At 42.7% G+C, this 22,331-nt stretch overlaps 1 protein-coding gene across 6 annotated transcripts in view; it reads left to right on the forward strand.

Moving 5' to 3' along the window:
• MRTFA (myocardin related transcription factor A) overlaps positions 1–22,331 on the forward strand; it is a 214,351-nt gene that overhangs the window by 162,902 nt on the left and 29,118 nt on the right. The window lies entirely within an intron of this gene.

A 22,331-nucleotide genomic window follows, 5' to 3' on the forward strand; every position in this document is an offset into this window, starting at 1 on the left:
ATTTCTAAAGAGAATCCTTATTGTCTAAGTTTGTTATTCAACTTCTGAGGTAGGCAGGGCCATCAAGCTAGGGCAAAAAACAAGAGTCATGCCTGTGTTTTGTCTCATCATTTCTAGTTTGTACCTTTTATCAGATTCTCATTTCAGTCTCTTTTTTTTTTTTTTTTTTGTAGAGACAGAGTCTCACTGTACCGCCCTCGGGTAGAGTGCCATGGTGTCACACGGCTCACAGCAACCTCTAACTCTTGGGCTTATGTGATTCTCTTGCCTCAGCCTCCCGAGCAGCTGGGACTACAAGCGCCTGCCACAACGCCCGTCTATTTTTTTGTTGCAGTTTGGCCGGGGCTGGGTTTGAACCCGCCACCCTCGACTTATCGTGCTGGCGCCCTACTCACTGAGCCACAGGCGCCGCCCATTTCAGTCTCTTTTAACTCAGTGAAAGAAAGAACCCATCCACCTTATTTCCCAGAATGTGCACACAGTTCTCGTGTAGGACTGGCCGCCAGTTCTAACACTATACCCATAGGATACAATGTGCTCCCGTGGCTCCCTTCCCTTTAGGTTTGTTTATGTTTCTGTGTAGTATCCAAAGTTGCCTTGTGAACTTTCCATAGAGTTTAGAAGATTAAAGGATTTCCCAGTTCCCACATAGCTTTCTCTTCACTGTTACATATGCTCTGTTCATAACATCTCAACTGTAGGGTATAGAAATTGAACAGAATCATTTCTCAGAATGAGAATGAGAATCATAACTTTATTTTTTTATTATTTCAAAATATTATGGGGGTACAAATGTTTTTGATTACATGAATTGCTTTTGTTACGCTTTTTAAAAAAATTATTTATTTATTTATTGGAAACAGAGTTTCACTATGTCACCCTTGGTAGAGTGGCATGGCATCATAGTTCAAAGCAACCTCAAACTCTTCGGCTTAAAAAATTTTCTTGGTGGCGCCTGTGGCTCAGTGAGTAGGGTGCCAGCCCCATATACTGAGGGTGGCGGGTTCAAACCCAGCCACTGCTGAACTGCAACCAAAAAATAGCCGGGTGTTGTGGCTGGCGCCTGTAGTCCCAGCTGCTCGGGAGGCTGAGGCAGGAGAATCGCTGAAGCCCAAGAGCTAGAGGTTGTTGTGAGTCCTGTGACATCATGGCACACTACTGAAGGCGGTAAAGTGAGACTCTGTCTCTACAAAAAAAAAAAAAAAAAAAAATTTTTTTTCTTGTCTCAGCCTTCCAAGTAGCTGGGACTACAGGTGCCTGCCTGCCAGCTATTTTTTTGTTGTAGTTGTCATTGTTGGTTAGCAGGCCAGGGCTGGGTTCAGACCCACCAGCTCTGGTGTATGTGGCCAGCGCCCTAGCGGCTGAGCTATGGGTGCCTAGCCTGCTTTTGTTAAGCTTGAGTTAGGGTTGTGTGTCCATCATCCAGATAGTATCCATTGTACCTGTTAGGTAAGTTTTCTAGAATCCTTTATTATTCTCAGTATGTAAACAAATGTTTCGAACTTAACACCACTTAAACTGTACCGCAGAGGCTCACATAGTCTTTTACTAATGATATCTGAAGCTCTGCATGTCTTGAGTGTGAGGGAAGATGGCACAGATAGGGAGCTGGTCTTCAAATCTAAGGATTAAGACTAGGAATGTGGCCATTTCCAGGATAGTGACTTACAGAGGAGAATCACGGAGAAGGATCACGGGTAGTACACTCTGTTCTCAAACAAAGCCACACCCCCTTCCCCCACAGCTTTTCTCTTTGACATTTAAAGGTGTACAAGGTCATAAGGTTAAGGTGAAAATTAAGAAAAATGTTCTGGCAGTGAGAGCTGTTGGAGGGTAATAACCTTTTAAAGGAAAACATGGAGGGTCTCCTGACTCAAGACAAACGAGGGAAAAAGTCTCCTGTGATCTTTCTGGAGTGAGAGAAGGGTCTTGTTTGTCTTTTCCTTCTCAGCCTTTTGTTACTCCATTTAGAATCCTTGAAAAAAGCATAGAGTAGCATGTTTCTAATGGTACAATTAACCCTCACATCGTTTATTCATTTATTTTCCCATGTGCAAGCAGTAGGAAAACCCAGATACCTTGGCAAGCACAGAAGAAATAGTTAGTCTGTGTCTTCTTGAGTGAGCTTATTTTTTCATTTTAAATGATATTTTTGTGTGCCCAGAGCAGAGTGAAAAAATTTCTTCTTAACTGTTGATAATAGGTTATTTGATGCTTGGAAGTGTCAGCATTGATCCCTATAATCCATCCCTTTTCCTCTGAAGCTAAAATTCTTAATAATGTTTTTGTTATTTGTGACTTGAGAATCATTACTTACATTATTCTTCATTAAAGGTACCACTTTAGTTTCAAAATTCTTTTTCTTGAGTACATATGAATCAAATCCATTTTGGTAAACCTTTTCTAAAATTAAGAATAGAAAAATCGATTAGGCCATTAATTATGAATGAGATGATCAGGATTTAGTAACGAGTATATAAAATCTAGTACACTAGGCTATCACAATTTGTGCAGAGATGTTAATGGAAATCAAATAATACAGAGACTACCATTTCTCTTATGATAGACTGAGCAAATATATTAACCGCAATGATAGTAATAAAGATATAAGATGAGCAAAACTCCCTGAATCTTTAAAATTAGACTTTATTTTTTAGAGAATTTTTAGGTTCATAGCAAAATTGAGCAGAAGATACAGAGATTTTACATATGCCCTCTACTAAAAAAATTTATTGTAGCTCAGTGAGTAGGGTGCCAGCCACATACACTGAGGCTGGCGAGTTCGAGCCTGGCCCAGGCGCCTGCTAAAATGACAAACGCAACCGAAAAATAGCCCTGCATTGTGGCAGACGCCTGTAGTCCCATCTACTTGGGAGGCTGAGGCAAGAGAATCATTTAAGCCCAAGAGTTTGAGGTTACTGTGAGCTGTGACGCCACGGCACTCTACCAAAGGTGACATAATGAGACTCTGTCTCAAAAAAAAAAAAAAAAAAAAAATTAAATTTAATTTGTAGTTTTTTAGTTCTTATAACCCTTGGGAAGATAAACCAACATCTTGATGCTTCAGAGTTTCTTGTAACAACGAAGGGGTTATGATTTAACATTGTCATTATTAAGCTATTTTACTAAATAGTGGGATGCTGTAGGATCTTTCTCCCAAGTTACCATGAATTCAAAGGAACTACCTTCTAGAACAGCCCTCCCCAAGAGCATTTCATGCAATGATAGAAAAATTTTAAAACCTAGCCACTAGCAACATTACTATTGGGCACTTAAAATGTGGCATGCTTGAGTTGAAGCACTGAATTTTTAATTTTATTTAATTTTTAATTAATTTAAATTTAAATAGTCCCATGTGGTTAGTTGCATTGTGTTAGACAGTGGAGTTTTAGACATACTCTGCTGCTTAGGAATTAGATGACTACAGGCAACTCAATAACTTTTATGAGCTAAACTTCCATTGTTATAAAATTAAGCTATAGCCCATCTTAACGGTTACACACACAGTAGCACGTTACCAATAGGATTAGTTTGGAGAACAAATGTAGGCATCTTTGTTCTCATTTAGGAATGAGAAGAACATTAGCTTGGACCTACCACCTTGTTAATCTGAAAGTGGTTTTTAATATATCTAGCTATCCTAATTAAGGTCTGTCAAAACTAGTGCTTTGGAAGAGGAACTATTTTTCAAAGAATAAAATCCTTCTTAGTTTTATTTTCCTTTCTACCAGTGGATTAAAAAACAGCCTTCTCTCTGATAGTGGATGTTTCTTTTAAACTTATTTTTGTTAAAACAACCCCCCCCCAAAAAAAAAAAAAAAAAAACCTTGCTGTGTTGGAAATAGTGTTTTATAATTGCTAGGCAATTTGCCAAGAGACAGAAATGTTTACTGGTGAAAACACAGTATTGAGTCCAGGGCAGATGAGGGTCTGGTGCGAGAGTCATCGCTCCCTTTTTTGTGTTTTGTTTCTTACAGAATTAATGGTTTTAAGGAAATGCTTAAAGTGAAGTTATTTGCTTTTAAGTAAAGTGTTACACTATCAGGGACATTATGTCTCAGTGAATACTTATGAATGAATGAGTTTGGGTAAGAGCTAAGGTGAGGGGGTAGATCCTGGTCTCTCTGGGCCTTAACGATCTTCCATTTGCTCCAGTCCATTTGGAAGTTGCTAGAAGCTCTGTGCGGTAGGTCTCTGAACTACTTTGTGAGCCAAAGAAGTTTGGCTGAGATCCAGCCAGTGCCCTCTTTCCAATACAAACTCGGAAAAGGCCTTCCCCAAGCCCCATAGTCAGCCCACTGTCTCAGTCTGGTCACCACCCTGGATGTCCTTTTTTAAGCGATTCTCCTGCCTCAGCCTCCCAAGTAGCTGGGACTACAGGTGCCTGCCATGCCTAGCTATTTTTTGTTGCAGTTTGGTCGGGGCCAGGTTTGAACCCGCCACCCTTGGTATATGGGGCCAGTGCCCTAACCACTGAGCCACAGGCACTGCCCCTATATCCCTAGTTTAAATGGCATTTGACAAACACCATAGGGAAGCATGTGCTCCAGGAGTGAGGCTATTTTATCCCAGATTTGAAGCCGAGAGACAATTATGTTAGGCTTGTGGCCTCGTAATCTTCTCTTTTTTACCAGAAGAAAACCAGTGGGCACATCATTGCCAGGTATTTTATGTTGCTGGCATTTGATAGCTATCTGTATCCTTGTTTTGGGATATGTTTTGGCAGTTATAGGGCATGTTTCTACCTCAGTGATCAGTGACTAGCATCGTCAGTTAGCCAGTTGCTAACAAATAATAAAATAGTACTGAGGAATGAGTTGTGTGTTCATGTTCTGAGTATATTCATTGTTGAATCCAAGGAATCCAACATTGAGCTCTGTTGAACAGGCCATAGAAAGTAGCCTTCTTTATTTGTATAAATTTAAGGGATACAAGTACAAATTTAATTTTGTTGCATGGATATATTGCTTTAGTGGTGAGGTCTGGTCTTTTAATGTATCCATTACCCAAAAGAGGTACATTGTACTTATTTAAGTACCATATTTTGTCATGTTTAATATGCTCCTATGTATAGTGCATATCCATGTTTTTGGCCCAAATTTTCAGGAAAAATCTTTCATGTTAATTTTTAATTCAAATGTTTGTTTATATTTAGGTGCTTGTTTTTTGTATTATAAAGGAATTTTAGCATTTACATCTTAGCATATTATGATATTAGAAATATTATATAACACATAATTATAAAACACCAAAACAGATATAGGCATAAGTAATTTTATGTACCCATAATAGAATTATGATATTTACCCATCACAGAAGGCAAAAAGAAGCATCATCAGAAGCATCATCTTCTTCAGTTTCTGGCTTGGTGCCTGTAGCTCAGTGGGTAGGGTGCCAGCCACATACACTGGAGCTGGTGGGTTTGAACCCAGCCCGGGCCTGCCAAATACCAATGACAACTACAACCAAAAAATAGCTGGGCATTGTGGAGAGTGCTGGTAGTCCCAGCTACTTGGGAAGCTGAGGCAAGAGAATCGCTTAAGCCCACCAGGACTTTGATATTAGGGGACAGATATCTTGAACTTGACCTTCAAGTGCTGAGATTACAGGTGTTACTGTGAACTGTGATGCCACAGCATTCTACCGACGGTGACATAGTGAGACTCTTGTCTCAAAAAAAGAAAAAAAGAAGTAATATCCTCTTTAATTTCTAAATTACTGATGTTTTCTGAAGAGTTACTTTTCTCATCCTGGTAAATTTCATCATCCTCGGTTTCATCCATAGCATTGCTGATGACACATTTTTAAAATGATTTCACAAACACTTCCTTCTTGACACCAGTCCAGTATTTTAGGATCCAGTCACAAACCAAGGTGATGGATGGCTTCTTGATTCTGCCTGTAGGTGTTAAATCAATACCAGCTGACTGCATCCATGATGTCCACTCTTTCTTCAATAGAGCCTTAAAAGTCTTGTTTACTGACCTCAAGAAGTTGCAGTTGGTTGGTGAGCCCACCAGTTATCACAGCAAATTAGGTTTTCAAGTCTGCTGTGGTTGCCTTTGTTCTTTGTGTAATATGGGCTTTTGTTGCAAGTTCTTTGTAAATTCAAAAAAAAAAAAAACAACCAATAGTGTATTATTTTGCATAGGGATATCATTGCTTTCTAGAGTTATGCTTTTAATACATAAGTATAAATAAAAGAATTAAAAGCATTTATACAGGTAAGAATTAATACTACCCACGCATCCTTACTTCTCCCTCAAAAATTTGGGCAAAAATATGCACATTATACCTGGTAAAATAAGGTAGTTTCTCATCATCTACCACTGAAATAGTCTTCCTGATACAGGTTCTTCTTTTTCTTCTTCTTCTTTTTTTTTTTTTTTTTGAGATAGGGTCTCGCTCTGTTGCTTGGGATGGGGTACAGTGGCACAAATCATAGCTCACTGTCACCTCAAACTACTGGGCTCAAGTGCTCTTCCTGACTCCTGAGTTGGCTAGGACTGTAGTGTATACCACCATGCCTGGCTAATTTTTTTTATTTTTTGGAGAGACAGGGTCTCCCTGTATTGCTTAGGTCTTAAACTTCTGGCCTTAAGCTATCCTTTCACCTCAGCCTTTCAAAGTGCTGAGATTACTGGTGTGAGGCACCAGACTCAGCTGATCTAAGTTCTTGATACAATTTAATATCTAAAAAGTATGGTGTATGTTATATTTCACTTAATAATTGCTTCTTGAAGAATCTGAAATATCCAAGGCCAACTTCTTTTCAAGATACTAATTTTTTTTTTCAAGCAGCAATAATCATACCTTGGATAAACCTTACTAGCAACGTACGATATTGCCACTGTGCAAAGCTCAAGATAATAAATTAAGGGAGAGAAGGCTATAAAGTCATTTGTTGGTGCTACTCACTGATTTTACCCACACAATACAAATCCTAGAGAATCACATGTCCAAAGGGAGCCCTGATAAATATCTGATGATGAAGATTTTCAGTTCTTCAGTGTAGTGGGATGTGATTTGCAAAGGGGCAAAGGTGATTTGGAGCTATGCCCAAACAGATCACTTAGGCATATTGATTATGAGGCTTCAACAAGAAGAGCCTGGATGGTCAAGTTCAAGATATCTGTCCTCTAATACTTTAACCTTTTAGAGTTCACTGTATCTGTTGACACTTACGCTGTACAAAATTGTTTGCTAATCTCTCTCCTAGTCTTGAGCCTCTTTCACCATCAAGATTGAGACTGGAGAAGCTTGCACTTCTGGGAAGGAGAAGATTTAGCATCCTTGAGTCTCCACTTCTTACATTTATTCTTGGTAGTTGGCCTTCCTGCTGGTTTGGGTGGGGATGACAGCCCAGGCGCCAACACAGTGGTGGTGGCAAGCCTGCATACCAAAACAGGATGTGTATGAAGAGCATTTTATGACTGTTGGTTTGTTTGTTTGTTTTTTAATTAAATCATAGCTGTGTACATTAGTATTATCATGGGGCACCATACACTTGGTTCATAGACAGTTTGACACATTTTCATCACACTAGTTAAAATAGCTTTCGTGGCATTTTCTTAGTTATTTTGCTAAGACCTTTACATTCCACATTTACTAGGATTCACATATACCCTTGTAAGATGCACCGCAGGTGTAATCCCATTAATCCCCCTCCCTCCACCTACCTCCCCCCTCCCTCCCCTCCCTTTCCTCCCTTTCCCCCCTTCTCCCTATTCTTAGGTTGTAACTGGGTTATAGCTTTCATGTGGAGGTCCTACATTAGTTTCATAATAAGGGTGAGTACATTGGGTACTTTTTCTTCCATTCTTGAGATACTTTACTAAGAAGAATATGTTCCAGCTCCATCCATGTAAACACGAAAAGATGGTGACTATTGGTTTGGATCCTTGCTTACTCTAGAATGTGTGGTCCCTTCCCCTGACCCACCACCCAAGTTCTTTCGTATGAATGTGGTTCTGGTTCTCACTGTCATGGTCAGTCCCTGGAACTGTTGACACAACTCTTTGTTGCAGGATATTTCTGTAGGTATTTTAGTGTGTCAGCTAAAAACAGAAAGACCCCCCCCCCAAAAAAAAAATGCAAGTCAAGCCCAGTTAGCTCTCAGCATTTGACTCCACACACATGCTGTTTATTTTAGAAGGAAGATGATACAGAAAATAAATTACAGCAATAACAATGCTGTAAGCTTAACAGAGCTTCTAGCAGGTGGCAAAGTGCTTTTGTTTTAATGCTGGTAATCATCCAGAGCAGTAGTAGGCATAATTGCCTTTTTGCAGATGAGGATACTGAACCTTAGAGGGGTCATGTGATTTGTCCTCAGCCACACAGCCACTGGAAGGTAGGCAGATCCAGTCCAGGATTTCTGGCTCCAAACTCTGTGTTAATTCCTGAAGGCTGCAGGGTGGTTCTTGTCTACCTGGGAATAGTCTCACTCTGTCACCCTGGGCAACAGCAACCTCAAATTCTCAAGAGATCTTGCCTCAGCCTCCCGAGTAGCTTGGACTACAGGCACCTGCCACAAAGCCTGACTATTTTTAGAGGTGGGGTCTTGCTGTTGCTCAGGCTGATCTCGCACTCCTGAACTCAAGTAATCTACCCACCTCGGTTCTCCCAGAGAGCTAGATTACAGGAGTGAATGCCTGGCCTAAATCAGAGTTCTTGATTTCTTTTATGCCATAAATTGTTCTTCCATGATCTTGTACATTCTCTCAGTAGACAGTTGCCCCAGTAAAAACCCAAAATTCAGCATACAGTTTCCAAGGATTCATGGTTACTCTAAAGCTGGTATAGTATGTCCCAGGTAAAGAGCCTCCACTCTGTCTGGATGTGGAATCCTAAGAAAAGTCCTCTACCTAATGTTAGAATCAACCCTAGACACCAGTGACATAGCAGGCCTGTGCTCTTCCCACTTCCTGCACTGATACCTGCTGGGTACTAAGACCATTTCTGTAGCAGTCTTCCTTTGGGTGTGATCACCACACCTCTGATACAAACAACAGGGTGTGGATTCCTTCCCAGGAATTAGGTCCTAGCCAGGGTTTTAGGAAAATGACAAAAAACCTTGATTCCTTGACTCCTAGAAATATATGCATTGCACTGGTCTTGAAAGAAGTTTAGGAAATTAAAACTTTATTCACACAGCCAGCAGAGTTGAAATTTTGAATTAGATCGTTGAGAAAATTTATCAAGTCCTTCTTTACTAAGTGTACTTTTTAGTCAGCACCTGATGGTGGAGAATTAGCACATAAAATTCTTTTTCATTTCTTCTGTATCTTTTGGACTAGGGAAGCAATGGTTATCAAATTAAGTAGCATCAGCATCGCTCAAAGAGCTTACTAAAGATTTAAATACTTGAGGCCTGCAGCGCCTGTGGCTCAAGGAGTAGGGCGCCGGTCCCATATGCCGGAGGTGGCGGGTTCAAACCCAGCCCCAGCCAAAAATCACACACACAAAAAAAATAAATAAATACTTGAGGCCTAGGAATTGATGGGCCTTCTGTATACCAGGTGATTGGGTATAGGCAATTTATGAACCTATCTCCAGTGCTGGGAAAAGCCTGACTCGTTTGCTTCTCTTGAGGCCTTGAACCTTGTCAGTGGTCAGTTTTGGAAACTCAGTGAACTGCCTAGAGCAGCAGTTCTCAACCTGTGGGTCATGACCCACAGGAACTGTATTAAAGGGCCGTGGCATTAGGAAGGTTGAGAACCACTGGCCTAGAGCTATGTGACAGACCAGTGTTATAGGGGAAGGGGTTACGGTAAAAGGCTCAGTTAACTTTGGATGGAATTTGATTATAGACTAACTCCCTTTTCTGCTCTGTTGGCCCCCTTCAAGAGAGGGCTGGAGGGCAAAGGAAAAGAACCTGTGCCCCTTAACATTTTCTAAGGTGCGGGCGGCACCTGTGGCTCAGTGAGTAGGGCGCCAGCCTCATATACCAAGGGTGGCAGGTTCAAACCCGGCCCCGGCCAAACTGCAACAACATAGAAGGGTGTTGTGGTGGGCGCCTGTAGTGACAGCTACTTGGGAGGCTGAGGCAAGAGAATTGCCTAAGCCCAAGAGCTGGAGGTTGCTGTGAGCTGTGATGCCACAGCACTCTACCGAGGGTGACAAAGTGAGACTCTATCTCCAAAAAAGAAAAAAAACATTTTCTAAGGTGGGATCTGAAGTCTTCCCTCTGTCCCATTGCCCATGTTAGAGAAAATGACAAGGCAGCATTTATTTCCAAAGAAATAGCCAGAAAAACAAGGAAAAATATGAAAGATCAGATTGAAATCACTGTTAATATTTTTTTGTAAACCTCACACAATTTTGGAGGGAGGGAATATGCTTTATCAGGGAAGAATCTATTCTATACTCTCCTCTGCTCTCCTCACCTCCTTGCTGAAATTAAGAAAAAGACCTGAATTTTGGAATCCAGAGTCTAGTCTTCATTCTGTAGTGGATTAGAAAGTGATCACAGGCACATCAGCTCTCAACTATAAAATGTGGAAAGTAATAAGTACCGAGAAGCTCAAGTAAGGTAATTGCTAACTGTGCTCATCTTGGGGAAAACAAACCAACTGCAGTAAATCTTTTTATTTGTGTTACCCTTGGAAACTTCTTTGTTGTTGTCCAGGTTCACAGGCACCATCCTGTTTTATTTCTACTCCTCATTTCACTTGCTCCAGTGCCCCTTGAGAACAGAGAAAGTCTAGAGTCTCACCCCGTCTCTCAGGGCACGTCCGCCCATTCTTCTTGCTCTGCACTGCCACCGTGGCCGCCTGCATGCGCCTCCCTCATGCCTCTTCATGTTTGCACTTGCTGTTCTCCTTGAAGACTGTCCAGAAGGCTCTTCCCCAGACAGTTGTAGAGCTCTCTGCCTTCCTTCACATCTCTGCTCAAACATTACCTTGTCAGAAAGTCTTTCCCTGACCACTGCATGTGAAATGGCTTCACCCTCCACTCTCACCCATGCCCTGCTTCATACTTGTGTGTAGTGTATGCCACCTCCTCCTGGGTTACGTGCTTATTTGTACTATGTGTGTCTTTCTTCACTCGAGTGTAGGTTCCTCAAGAACATGGATATCTCAGCACCCAACATGGGGTTTGATTCATGAGCTTACAAATATTTACTTGAAGAAAAAACGAGTAATAAACTCTTGGCAGGGGGTGGTCGCTCACACCTGTAATCCTAGCACTCTAGGAGGCTGGGGTGGGAGGATCCCTTGGGCTCAGGAGTGCTCCCCCTCTGTTCAGTGCTCAGTCTGTTGCAGTCAGTTTCTCTGTCTGTCAACCCACTGGTATAACTCTGAGACCACTGGCCTTGTCTTAACTATAGTAATCCTCTGGGAATGTTGCAGCCATTATTTTACCCACCTTCTTCACTGTTAACACCTCTCTATTTCTACTTACACCCTTCTTTGTGAAGGTGACTCCTGGTAACAGCTTTGTCTCGTCCTCTCCTGCCTCTGTGACGCTCCTCAGATTCCTTTGCTGGGTTCTCCTCATCTTCTGTCCTAGAATTATGGGTTCTCTGAAGTTCAGCCTTGGGAGTATTTTCTTCTGTCTCTACTTATCATATTGTTTCATCCCTAGGTGATGTCCTCTTTAGTAGTGTCTCTCTCTCTCACAGACACACACACGTAGGGATATAGGAGGCTTTGATACACAGACACATATACCCTGCTAAGACATCTCTTAATAGGCTATCTCACTATCACTTCAGGTGCAGAACGTCAAAATTAAGCAGAGTCTCTGCCTGTCTGCCATAAGTTTATTCTCCTGGGATGCTGAGGGTATTAATGACAAAATGATTCATTTATCCAGTGTCCGCTTGTAGTCTCAGCTGCTCAGGAGGCTGAGGCAGGAGAATCGTGGAAGTCCAAGAGCTGGAGGTTGCTGTGAGTCCTGTGACGTCATGGCACTCTACCGAGAGCAGTAAAGTGAGACTCTGTCTCTACAAAAAAAAAAAAAAAAAAAAAAAGATGGCATCTCATTTATCCAGTGTCTCCGTTTTGTTTTTTAAATGAGCTTTTGATCATTATACTGGAATAATTATGTAAAAATGCAATTCTATTTTGCAATTCCACTTATCACAGTTGGTTCAGATAAGGATCATCAGTAGGTGCTAAAACCATTAGGTAATTGGTTGTTGGGAATCAGGATTTTCACTTGACTTTAGAGATTGTCTACAGATTATATATTATATTGCCTACAGATTATATATTAATCACAAACAGGGAAATGCCACCTTCAAGCTGAAGAGATCTTTCAAACTTCTTGCACAATCAGTGGTTACACAGCCTGATACCATATGCCTCTTGATAATAAATACATCTTGCCTCTGTAGTCTTCTTGTCAAAAATATTTAACATAAATCTAATTATGAGGAAACAAATTCAGAGTATAGAACATTCTGCAAGACAATTAATTGGTTTAGATATTTAAAACAAATCAGTGTCATGAAAACAAAAAAGGCAGGGGTACTGTTCTAGATTATGATTAAAGAAACAACCACTGGCCCGGCATGGTGGCTCACACCTGTAATCCTAGTACTATGGGAGGCCGAGGCAGGTGGATTGCTTGAGCTCACAGGTTTGAGACCTGCCTGAGCTAGAGTGAGACCCAGCCTCTATTAAAAAAAAAAAAAAAAAAAAATAGCTGGGCATTGTGGCAGATGCCTGTAGTCCCAGCTACTTGGGAGGCTGAGGCAAGAGAATCACGTGAGCCTAGGAGTTTGAGGTTGCTTTGAGCTGTGATGCCACTGCACTCTACTGAGGGCGATAAAGTGAGACTCTGTCTCAAAAAAAAAAAAGAAAAGAAAAAAAGAAACAGCTACGAAATGCAGTGTGTGATTCTTCATCCAGTCTTGGATTGGGGGATAAAGAACATTTCAGGGGACAGCTGAGGAAACTGAAATATGGACTGTAAATTAGATTATGTTATTGTATTAACGTTAATTTTTTCAAGAGTCAAAGTATCTTAGTTATATAAAAGAATGTCCTTATTCTTAGGACACTTGAGCACACTGAAGAACTTGGAGGCAAAGTATCATGATTGATACCTGCAATTTACTTTCAAGTGATTCCATTAAAAAAACTATATGTGGGTGGCACCTATGGCTCAGTTGGTAAGGCACCGGCCCTATATACCGAGGGTGACGGGTTCAAACCCGGCCCCGGCCAAACTGCAACCAAAAAATAGCCGGGCGTTGTGGCGGGCGCCTGTAGTCCCAGCTACTCCGGAGGCTGAGACAGGAGAATCGCCTAAGCCCAGGAGTTGGAGGTTGCTGTGAGCTGTGTGAGGCCACGGCACTCTACCGAGGGCCATAAAGTGAGACTCTGTCTCTACAAAAAAACAAACAAACAAACAAAAAAACAACTATATGTGTATGAGAGAGAGAAATATGGCTAAAAGATGACTGATGAACTTAGGTCAGGGTTATAAGGCTGTTTATTCTTTCAATGTTTTTGTAGGTTTGATAAATCTAAAATTAAAAAGGGAAATCTAAATAGGGGCTGTGAGTGCATACACAGAGGATGAAATGAATACAAGGAATATATTTTACATGTAAAACATCAAGTTAGAAACAACTGCCCAAACCTCTCTGTGAAGCTGTGATCCTTTCCCTCCACCCCCATTAATTTGGTAGGTACACATTGATCTCAGGATGTAATCCTTAATAACATTTGAAAAATATTGTGTCACTTCCCTCTGGTCCCTATGGTTTTTGATGAGAAATACACTGTCATTCAAATTGTTTTTTTTCTTGGCTGCATTTAAGATTTTTTTCTTTCTGTTTAGTTCTCAAAGTTTAATTTTATGATGTATCTTGGCACAAATTTCTTATTTTAAGTTTTATTTGGGATTTACTCAGCCTGTACCATCTGTAGACTTATGTCTCTTTTCCAAATTGGAAAGTTTTCAGCGATTATTTAAGTACTTTCTCAATCCTACCTTCTTTTTCCTCTCTTTTAGGACTTTGGTAACATGTTATTGTGTAGAAGTCCCACAGAATTCCTGGGGCTCTGTTCTTTTTTTTTTTTTTTTTTCAGTCTCTTTTCTGTCTGTTGTTTAAGTTGGGGAATTACTTTTATTCTGTCTTCCAGTTCACTGATTCATTCCTCCATTATGCTATTGAGACCATCCATCCACTGAGCTTTCATTTTTTTAATATATATTTATTCATTTGGAGACAGAATCTCTCTGATGCCCTGTGTAGAACGCTGTGGCATCATAGCTCATAGCAATCACAAATTCCTCGGCTCAAGTGACCCTCTTGCCTCAGACTCCTGAGTAGTTGGGACTATAGGTGTCCATCATAACGCCCAGCTAGTTTTTTTATTAGTAGAGATGGGATCTTTCTTGCTCAGGCTGGTCTTGAACTCCTGAGCTCAAGCTATCCACCTGCCTCAGCCTCCCAGAGTGCTACAGTTACAGTTGTGAGCCACCGTGCCTGAAACTCACTGAGCTTTTAATTTCAATTATTATATTTTTCATTTATAAAATTTTCATTTGTTATTCTTTATATCTTCAATTTCCTTGCTAAAGGCCGGGCACAGTGGCTCACTCCTATAATCCTAGCATTTTGGGAGGCCGAGGTGAGTGGATCACCTTGAGCTCAGGAGTTAGAGATCAGCCTGAGCAAGATTGAGATCCTATCTCTAAAAATAGCTGAGCGTTATGGCGGGTGCCTATAGCTCAACTACTTAGGAGGCTGAGGCAGCAGGGTTGCTTTAGACTGAGTTTGAAGTTGTTGTGAGCTATAACACCAGGGTGACAAAATGAGACTCTATCTCCAAAAAAAAAAAAAAAAAAATTTCCTTGCTGAGACTTTCTGTTTTTTCATTTGGTTCAAGTATGGTAATAACTATTCAATGAAGCATTTAAAAAAACTTAAAAAGTTTTTTTTTTAGGGATAGGCAGATCATAGGTCACTGTAACCTAAAACTCCTGGGGTCAGGCAAGCCTCCTGCCCCACCTCCTGAGTAGCTGGGACTATAAGCACACACACTATGCCCAGCTAACCGATAAAAATTTTTGTAGAGATGGGGCCTTGCTGTGTTGCCCAGGCTGGTCTTGAACCACAGTGATCCTTCCACCTTGGCCTCTAAAAGGGCTAGGATTACAGGGATGAACCACCATACCCAGCCCTTTGAAGTGTTTTTGTTGTTGTTGTTGTTTGTTTGTTTGTTTGTTTTATCATGGCTGCTTCAAAATCTTTATCAGGTAATTCTAGCATCTGTTGTCTTGGTGTTAGCATTTTTTTTTTTTTTTTTTTTTTTTAGAGATAGAGTCTCACTTTATTGTCCTCGGTAGAGTGCTGTGGCATCACAGCAACCTCCAACTCCTGGGCTTAAGTGATTCTCTTGCTTCAGCCTCCCCAGTAGCTGGGACTACAGGTGCCCACCACAAGGCCCGGCTATTTTTTTGTTGCAGTTTGGCCAGGGCCGGGTTCAAATCCGCCACTCACAGAATATGGAGCTGGTGCCCTACCCACTGAGCCACAGGCGCTGCCTCATCTTTTGATTTTATCTTGTTTAAGTGTGAGATCTTCCTGGTTCTTGGTGTGTTGGATGATTCTTGATTGAAACCTGGACATTTTTGTAATATATTTTAAGTCTGCCGGTTTTGTTTTCTTCTGTTATAGCTGCCTTTCTCTGACACTGCTCCCATAGGGAAAGGTAGGGATGGTGCCACCTTGTTATGACCAGATGGAGGTACAAGTCCAAGCGCCCCATTTGGCAGCCATCGACATTTAAGTTGGGGGGGTTCTTCATTGGGGATCAGAATTCCATCTCCCCGTGTGGTCTGTGCTACCAGTGTTTGGGGGTGGCCTTGTTACCCCTGGACAATGGTGAAAGTCCTGATTCTCCCCCAGCCCTCCTCTGACATCACTCAGAGGATGGGAGTCATGCCTCATTAGTGCCAGGAGGGGGGTGTAAGTCCAGACTCCTCACTGGGTCTCCACTTACACTTTTCGGAACATGTTTGTTACTGACTGACAGTGGGAGTGAATACCCTAGCTTCCTGCTTGGCCCTCTCTGACACCACACCATCATTATAGCTTGCAAGGGTGAAAGTCTAGACTCCCAACTTGGCCTTGTGTGAGGGGGTGTGAGGGGGTGTGGTATTTCGAGTAGAACAGCAACTGTCTGAAAGTCTGTGCCTTGCTCGGCTGTCCCTCCCTGGTCCTTTTGCTAGAGAACACGTTTTATTGTGACTTTTTTGGTCTGTACCTATTGGCAGTTCCAGGTTGCCACTTTCTTCAGCCCCAAGTTTGGGATATATGAAGAAAAATACAAAACAAAATTCTAGGGAACTTAACCACTTTGTCATTCCTTGGGTACTAAGGTCCCTAGCCAGTCTGCCGCCTTCTTTCTACCTTTCAGAATTCACTTTTGTTTGTTTTATGTAGAATGTCCAGAGTTTTAACTTGTACTTAGTGGGAAGACACAGAAAAATATGTCTGTTCCATCTTCCCTGAAGCAGAAGTCCATACAGTAGCACAGAAAAGTTCTTTGTGAGCTGGGCCCTGGCAGCCCTGCCAGTCACATCACCCCACATCCTGAGTCCGGTCGTGTCAGAGTTCCTGGCGTTTCGGGAACTTGCCTTGTTCTTTTAAATGTTTGTTGTTGTGCTCTTGCTTTTCCTTGTCTGCCTGTGGTGCTCCCACTGCCCTCATTCTGTCTCTGTAGGATCTCCCTGGGCAGTTCACACATTCTTTCCTCAGGTTGAATTTTGCCTCTTGTGTCCTTAGTAGCATCTTAAATTACCTCTAATATTACACTTCCATCTTGGATCGTAACTATTTGTCTCTTTGCCCCTTCAAGCTCTCTTTGTCTGTCCTTTGTCAAGCCCTCATCTGTCTATCCTGTCTTCAGTAACTAGTGTAGTACTTACTGGAGAATTGCTTATTGGTAGATGGATGGCTGTATTTCTAGTTTCCTGCCCAGTTTGTTAAATGTGTTTTTCCCCATACACACAGCCCTCACTGATGCACTCTGTATGTGCCTGTTGCTTCCACAGTGGAAGAAGAAACTTAAGGCTGGGCACAGAGGCTCACACCTGTAATCCCAGAACTCTGGAGGCTGAGGGAGATGGATTGCTTGAGCTCAGGAGTTCAAGACCACCCTGAGCAAAAGCAAGACTCCGTCTCTACTAAAAATAAAAGAAGTAGCTGGGGTGGTGCCCACAGCTCAGTGGATAGGGTCCAGGCCACATACTCTGGGGCTGGTGGGGTTTGAACCCCTCCCAGGCCTGCTAAATAACAATGATAATTGCAACAAAAAGAAAATAGCCAGGCGTTGTGGTCGGTGCCTGTAGTCCCAGCTACTTGGGAGGCTGAGGCAAGAGAATCGCTTAAGCCCAAGAGTCTGAGGTTGCTATGAGCTGTGACACCACAGCACTCTACCCAGGATGACAGCTTGAGACTTTGTCTCAAAAAAAAAAAAAAAAAGAGGGTGGCGCCTGTGGCTCAGTCGGTAGGGCGCCGGCCCCATATACCGAGGGTGGCGGGTTCAGGCCCAGCCCCGGCCAAACTGCAACCAAAAAATAGCCGGGTGTTGTGGCGGGCGCCTGTAGTCCCAGCTGCTCGGGAGGCTGAGGCAAGAGAATCGCTTAAGCCCAGGAGTTGGAGGTTGCTGTGAGCTGTGTGAGGCCACGGCACTCTACCGAGGGCCATAAAGTGAGACTCTGTCTCTACAAAAAAAAAAAAAGAAAAGAAAAAAGTAGCTGGTGTTGGACACCTGTAGTCACAGCTACTTGGGAGGCTGAGGCAGGAGGATCACTTGAAGTTTGAGGTTGCTGTGAGCCATGACACCAAGATACTCTACCTCTACCCAAGGGTGGCAACAGAGTAAGAGTATCTCAAAAAAAAAAAAGAAAGAAAGAAAGAAAAATAAAAAAAGAAACTCAACAGACTTGCCTGAAAGAAGGGCTGCTTGGACTAGAGCACTCTGGTGACGTCTATTAACTGTATTATGTTCATAGCCTTTGAATTCCTCTGAATAGAGAATAGTTGATGAGCTTCTGGCATATTAAGGATGGACTTTTTTTTTTTTTTTTTTTTTTGATACAAGAGTCTCATTTTGTCACCCTTGGTAGAATGCCGTAGCGTTATAGCTCAGAGCAAACTCAAACTCCTAGGTTTAAGTCCCAAGTAGCTGGGACTATAGACACCTGCTATTTTTAGAGACAGGGTCTTGCTCTTACTCAGTCTGGTCTGGAACCAGTGAGCTCAGGCAATCCACCCTCCTCAGCCTCCCAGAGTGCTAGGATTACAGGCGTGAACCACCATGCCTGGTAGAACCAGTTTTTTTGTGTGTGTGGTTTTTTTTTTTTTTTGGCCGGGGCTGGGTTTGAACCTGCCACCTCCGGGCATATGGGACCGGCACCCTACTCCTTGAGCCGCAGGTGCCGCCCAGAACCAGTTTTTTTAATGATAGCACCTAATAAAGTGACATTTATACCTAGGCACCTAATATATATTCCTTAATGATAATGATGAGGAAATGAGGTTTGATGGTGAATTGCTGTCATTCCTGGCTGAGAGGCATTTCCAGAACTGATTTGTGAATGCTAGAAGACTCATTTGTCTGTGTGTTTAAGTAAATACCGAGCTAGTGAGGGGAGAATGCTGGTTTGATGTTCTAGATTACTGAGACAAGTTGGTTTACTCTCAGTGCCAGAGTAAATCAAGATCAATCTGGGCCTGGGGCCCTGTACTGTGAGCACAGATACCTGCAGGCACAGGGTTGCACTGAGTATTAGCGCTGAGTTCCCCCCTCATAGTTTTTCTCATTTTATTTCTTTAATTCATAAATGACCTCATTTAATGAAGACAGTAAATGGGCCAGGGGAGAAAGGAGATGGGTGTTGGAGACTAGGAACAGAATATTAACTGGTAACTGTAACCAGCCAGGGCAAGACCCACATCTAGAACTGAAACTGTGCTGAAGAACACCACACCACTTGGCCGCTTCAGTTCATTTGATACCTGGGGGGTGCCTTGGTCATTTTTCCTTTCAGTGCCTGCTACACACTTCCCTTTGTCACACAAAGCAGTGTAAGAACTCCAGTGGCACCAGCTACCGGGGGTGGGGTGGGGTGGTGGAGGGGCAGAAAGGGGTAAAGAACTGCCCTCTGAAACTTTATATTCATTTTTTTGAGACAGAACATCAAGCTGTCACGCTGGGTAGAGTGCTGTGGCATCACGTCTCACAGCAACCTCCAACTCCTGGCCTTAAGCCATTCTCTTGCCTCAGCCTCCCAAGTAGCTGGGACTACAGGTGCCCACTATGACGCTCAGCTGCTTTTAGAGATGAGGTCTCATTCTTGCTCAGGCTGGTTTTGAACTCCTGAGCTCAGACAGTCCACCCCCCTTGAGCTCAGGAGTTCGAGACCACCCTGAGCAAAAGCAAGACTCCGTCTCTACTAAAAATAAAAGAAGTAGCTGGGGTGGTGCCCACAGCTCAGTGGATAGGGTCCAGGCCACATACTCTGGGGCTGGTGGGTTTGAACCCCTCCCAGGCCTGCTATAATAACAGGCCTTCCAGAGCCAGGGCAATTCTAAGAATTAAAAACAAATCTGGAGGGCGGCACCTGTGGCTCAACGGAGTAGGGCACTGGCCCCATATAGCGGAGGTGGCGGTTTCAAACCCAGCCCTGGCCAAAAACTGCAAAAACAAACAAAAAAACAAATCTGGAGGTATTATGTTACCAGACTTCAGATTATGCTACAAGTCTATAGTGATCAAAATAGCATGGTATTGGCATAAAAACAGACATATAGATCTATGGAACAGAATAAAGAAGTTAGACATGAAACCAGCCTCATACCACCATCTGATCTTCAGTAAACCAAACAAAAGCACACAATGGGGAGAAGAATCCTTATTTAATAAGTAGTGGCTGGGAAAATAGTTTAGTCACATGTAAAAGATGGAAACTGGACCTGCACCTCTCACCACTTAGAAAAATGAACTCATGCTGGATACAAGGTTTAAGTCTAAGACATGAAACTGTAAAAACTGTAGAAGAATGTGGGAAAAACTTTTAACAATATCGGCCTGGGAAAAGATTTTATGAAGAAGACCCAATTGGCAATTGCAGCTACAGCAAAAATGAATAAATGGAACTTTCTGTAATCCTAGCATTCTGGGAGGTCAAGGCAGGTGGATCACCTGAGTTTGGGAGTTTGAGACCACCCTGAGTGAGAGTGAGACCCCTGTCTCTATTAAAAAAAAATTGGGGAAAGGTCCGGTGCCCATAGCTCAGTGGTTAGGGTGCCAACCACATCCTCTGGGGCTAGCAGGTTCAAACCCGGCCTGGGCCTGCTTAACAGTGACAACTACAACAAAAAAAATAGCCGGGCGTTGTGGCAGGTACCTGTAGTCCCATCTACTTGGGAGGCTGAGGCAAGAGTATCACTTAAGCCCAAAAGTTTGAGGTAGCTGTGATGCCACGGCACACTATGGAGAGCAACATAGTAAGATTCTGTCTCAAAGAAAAAGGAGGGGGGGAGGGGAAGAAAGCTTTTGCCTAGCTAAGGACACAATAAACAAAGGAAATACACAGGATGGCTTTTTAAAAAGCTGGCTGGACACATAGGTAGTCCTCCTGACCTCCAACCCCAAAGCACCGAGTATTTAGTGTCCCCACCCCCAGTCTCTCTTCATGTAAACCTGACAATTGTCCAACAGGAAGTCCTGACAGAAGCCTGAAGGAAGAGGGGCCAGTGCTCCTCCTCTCAGCTAGCAGGAGTGGCGATTGGAATTGCTGAATTGTGCTGGGCACGGTGGTTCACGCCTGTAATGCTAGCATTCTGGGAGGCTGAGGTGGGTGGATTGCCTGAGCTCACAGGTTTGAGACACCATCTCTAAAAATAGCTGGGCGTTGTGGCAGGCGTCTGTAGTCCCAGCTACTCGGGAGGCTGAGATAAGAGAATCACTTGAGCTCAAGAGTTTGAGGTGGCTGTGAGCTGTGTATGATGCCACAGCACTCTACCCAGGGCAACAAAGTGAGACTCTGCCTCAAAAAAAGAAAAAAGAAAGAAAAGAAATTGCTGGATTACAATTTCGGAGGATCTTACAGAAATTCTGGGAGATGTACAGATTCTTACTCTACTAGAGAAAATGAGACCCATGAATGTGCCACTGAAGTAGTAATTGCTACAATCCAGTACTAGAACACAAATATCTTGACTTTCTATCCAAGACTTTGGTGATAAGAGCCAGAATTCTGGCTGTTCAGATGCAAGTTTAGAGCTCTGCCACAGAATCCTCTGGCTCTCCCATCACTAGTCACTGTGTATCTGTTTCTTTTTCTTTCTTTCTTTCTTTTTTTTTTTGAGACAGAGTCTAAAGCTGTCACTCTGGGTAGAGTGCTGTACCATCACAGCTCACAGCAACCTCTAACTCCTGGGCTCAAGTGATTCTCCTGCCTCCACCTCCCAGGTAGCTAGGACTACAGGCGCCTGCCACAATGCCTGGCTATTTTTTTTTTTTTTTGGTTGCAGCCATCATTGTTGTTTTGGCGGGCCTGGGCTGGATTCGAATCAGTCTGAGCAAGAGCAAGACCCCGTCTCTAAAAATAGTTGGGTGTTGTGGTAAGCACCTGTAGTCCCAGCTACTCGGGAGGCTGAGGCAAGAAATCGCTTGAGCCCAAGAGTTTGAGGTTGCTGTGAGCTGTGACGCCACAGTGCTCTACCAAGGATGACAAAGTGAAACTCTTGTCTCAAAATAAAAAATAAATAAAAAGAATGCCAAGATGGTGGAGAGTGCTATGGAGAAAAGTCAGGCAGCTGAAGAAGCTGCAGTGGAGTGGGGTGAGGTGGACAACTGTTAAGTTTTCTCTTGGTTCTTTGTGCTAATTGTTCCATTCAGGCTTTTTATTCCTGGTGGTTTTTTGTACCCAGTACAGGTTCCTGTAGAGAAGGGCTTTTGGAGACTTATTTTGGAATTGAACCTGCTTTACACAGTAGAAGCAGGTGGAGGGCGCTTCTGTTAACTCACTGAAATGCCTAAGACTTGCTTGTTTGAGAACTGGGACTGCCTTGACAGTGCCTGAGATCGCTCTGGTGGGAACCTGTTCTGGTTTTTCTTAGACATTATTTGTCAAATCTAGAGTTCCCCCTGCTGTTAGAAGATGGGATTCACATGCAGTGGAATTTTTAAGACTAGTTTCTTTTTTATCTTAAGATTTAAAAAAATTAAAAATAACTGCTGGCACATTTGAAGCTTTCTTCTGGGACTTCTGTTGCTGAGGCCCAACCCCCACTGAATGGAAGGATGGGGAGGAAGCACAAAGACCTAGGCAGGATAGGGTCGTATCTGTGC

The sequence above is a fragment of the Nycticebus coucang genome, chromosome 3, assembly GCF_027406575.1.
Source record: "Nycticebus coucang isolate mNycCou1 chromosome 3, mNycCou1.pri, whole genome shotgun sequence".
NCBI classification, from domain to species: Eukaryota; Metazoa; Chordata; class Mammalia; order Primates; family Lorisidae; genus Nycticebus; species Nycticebus coucang.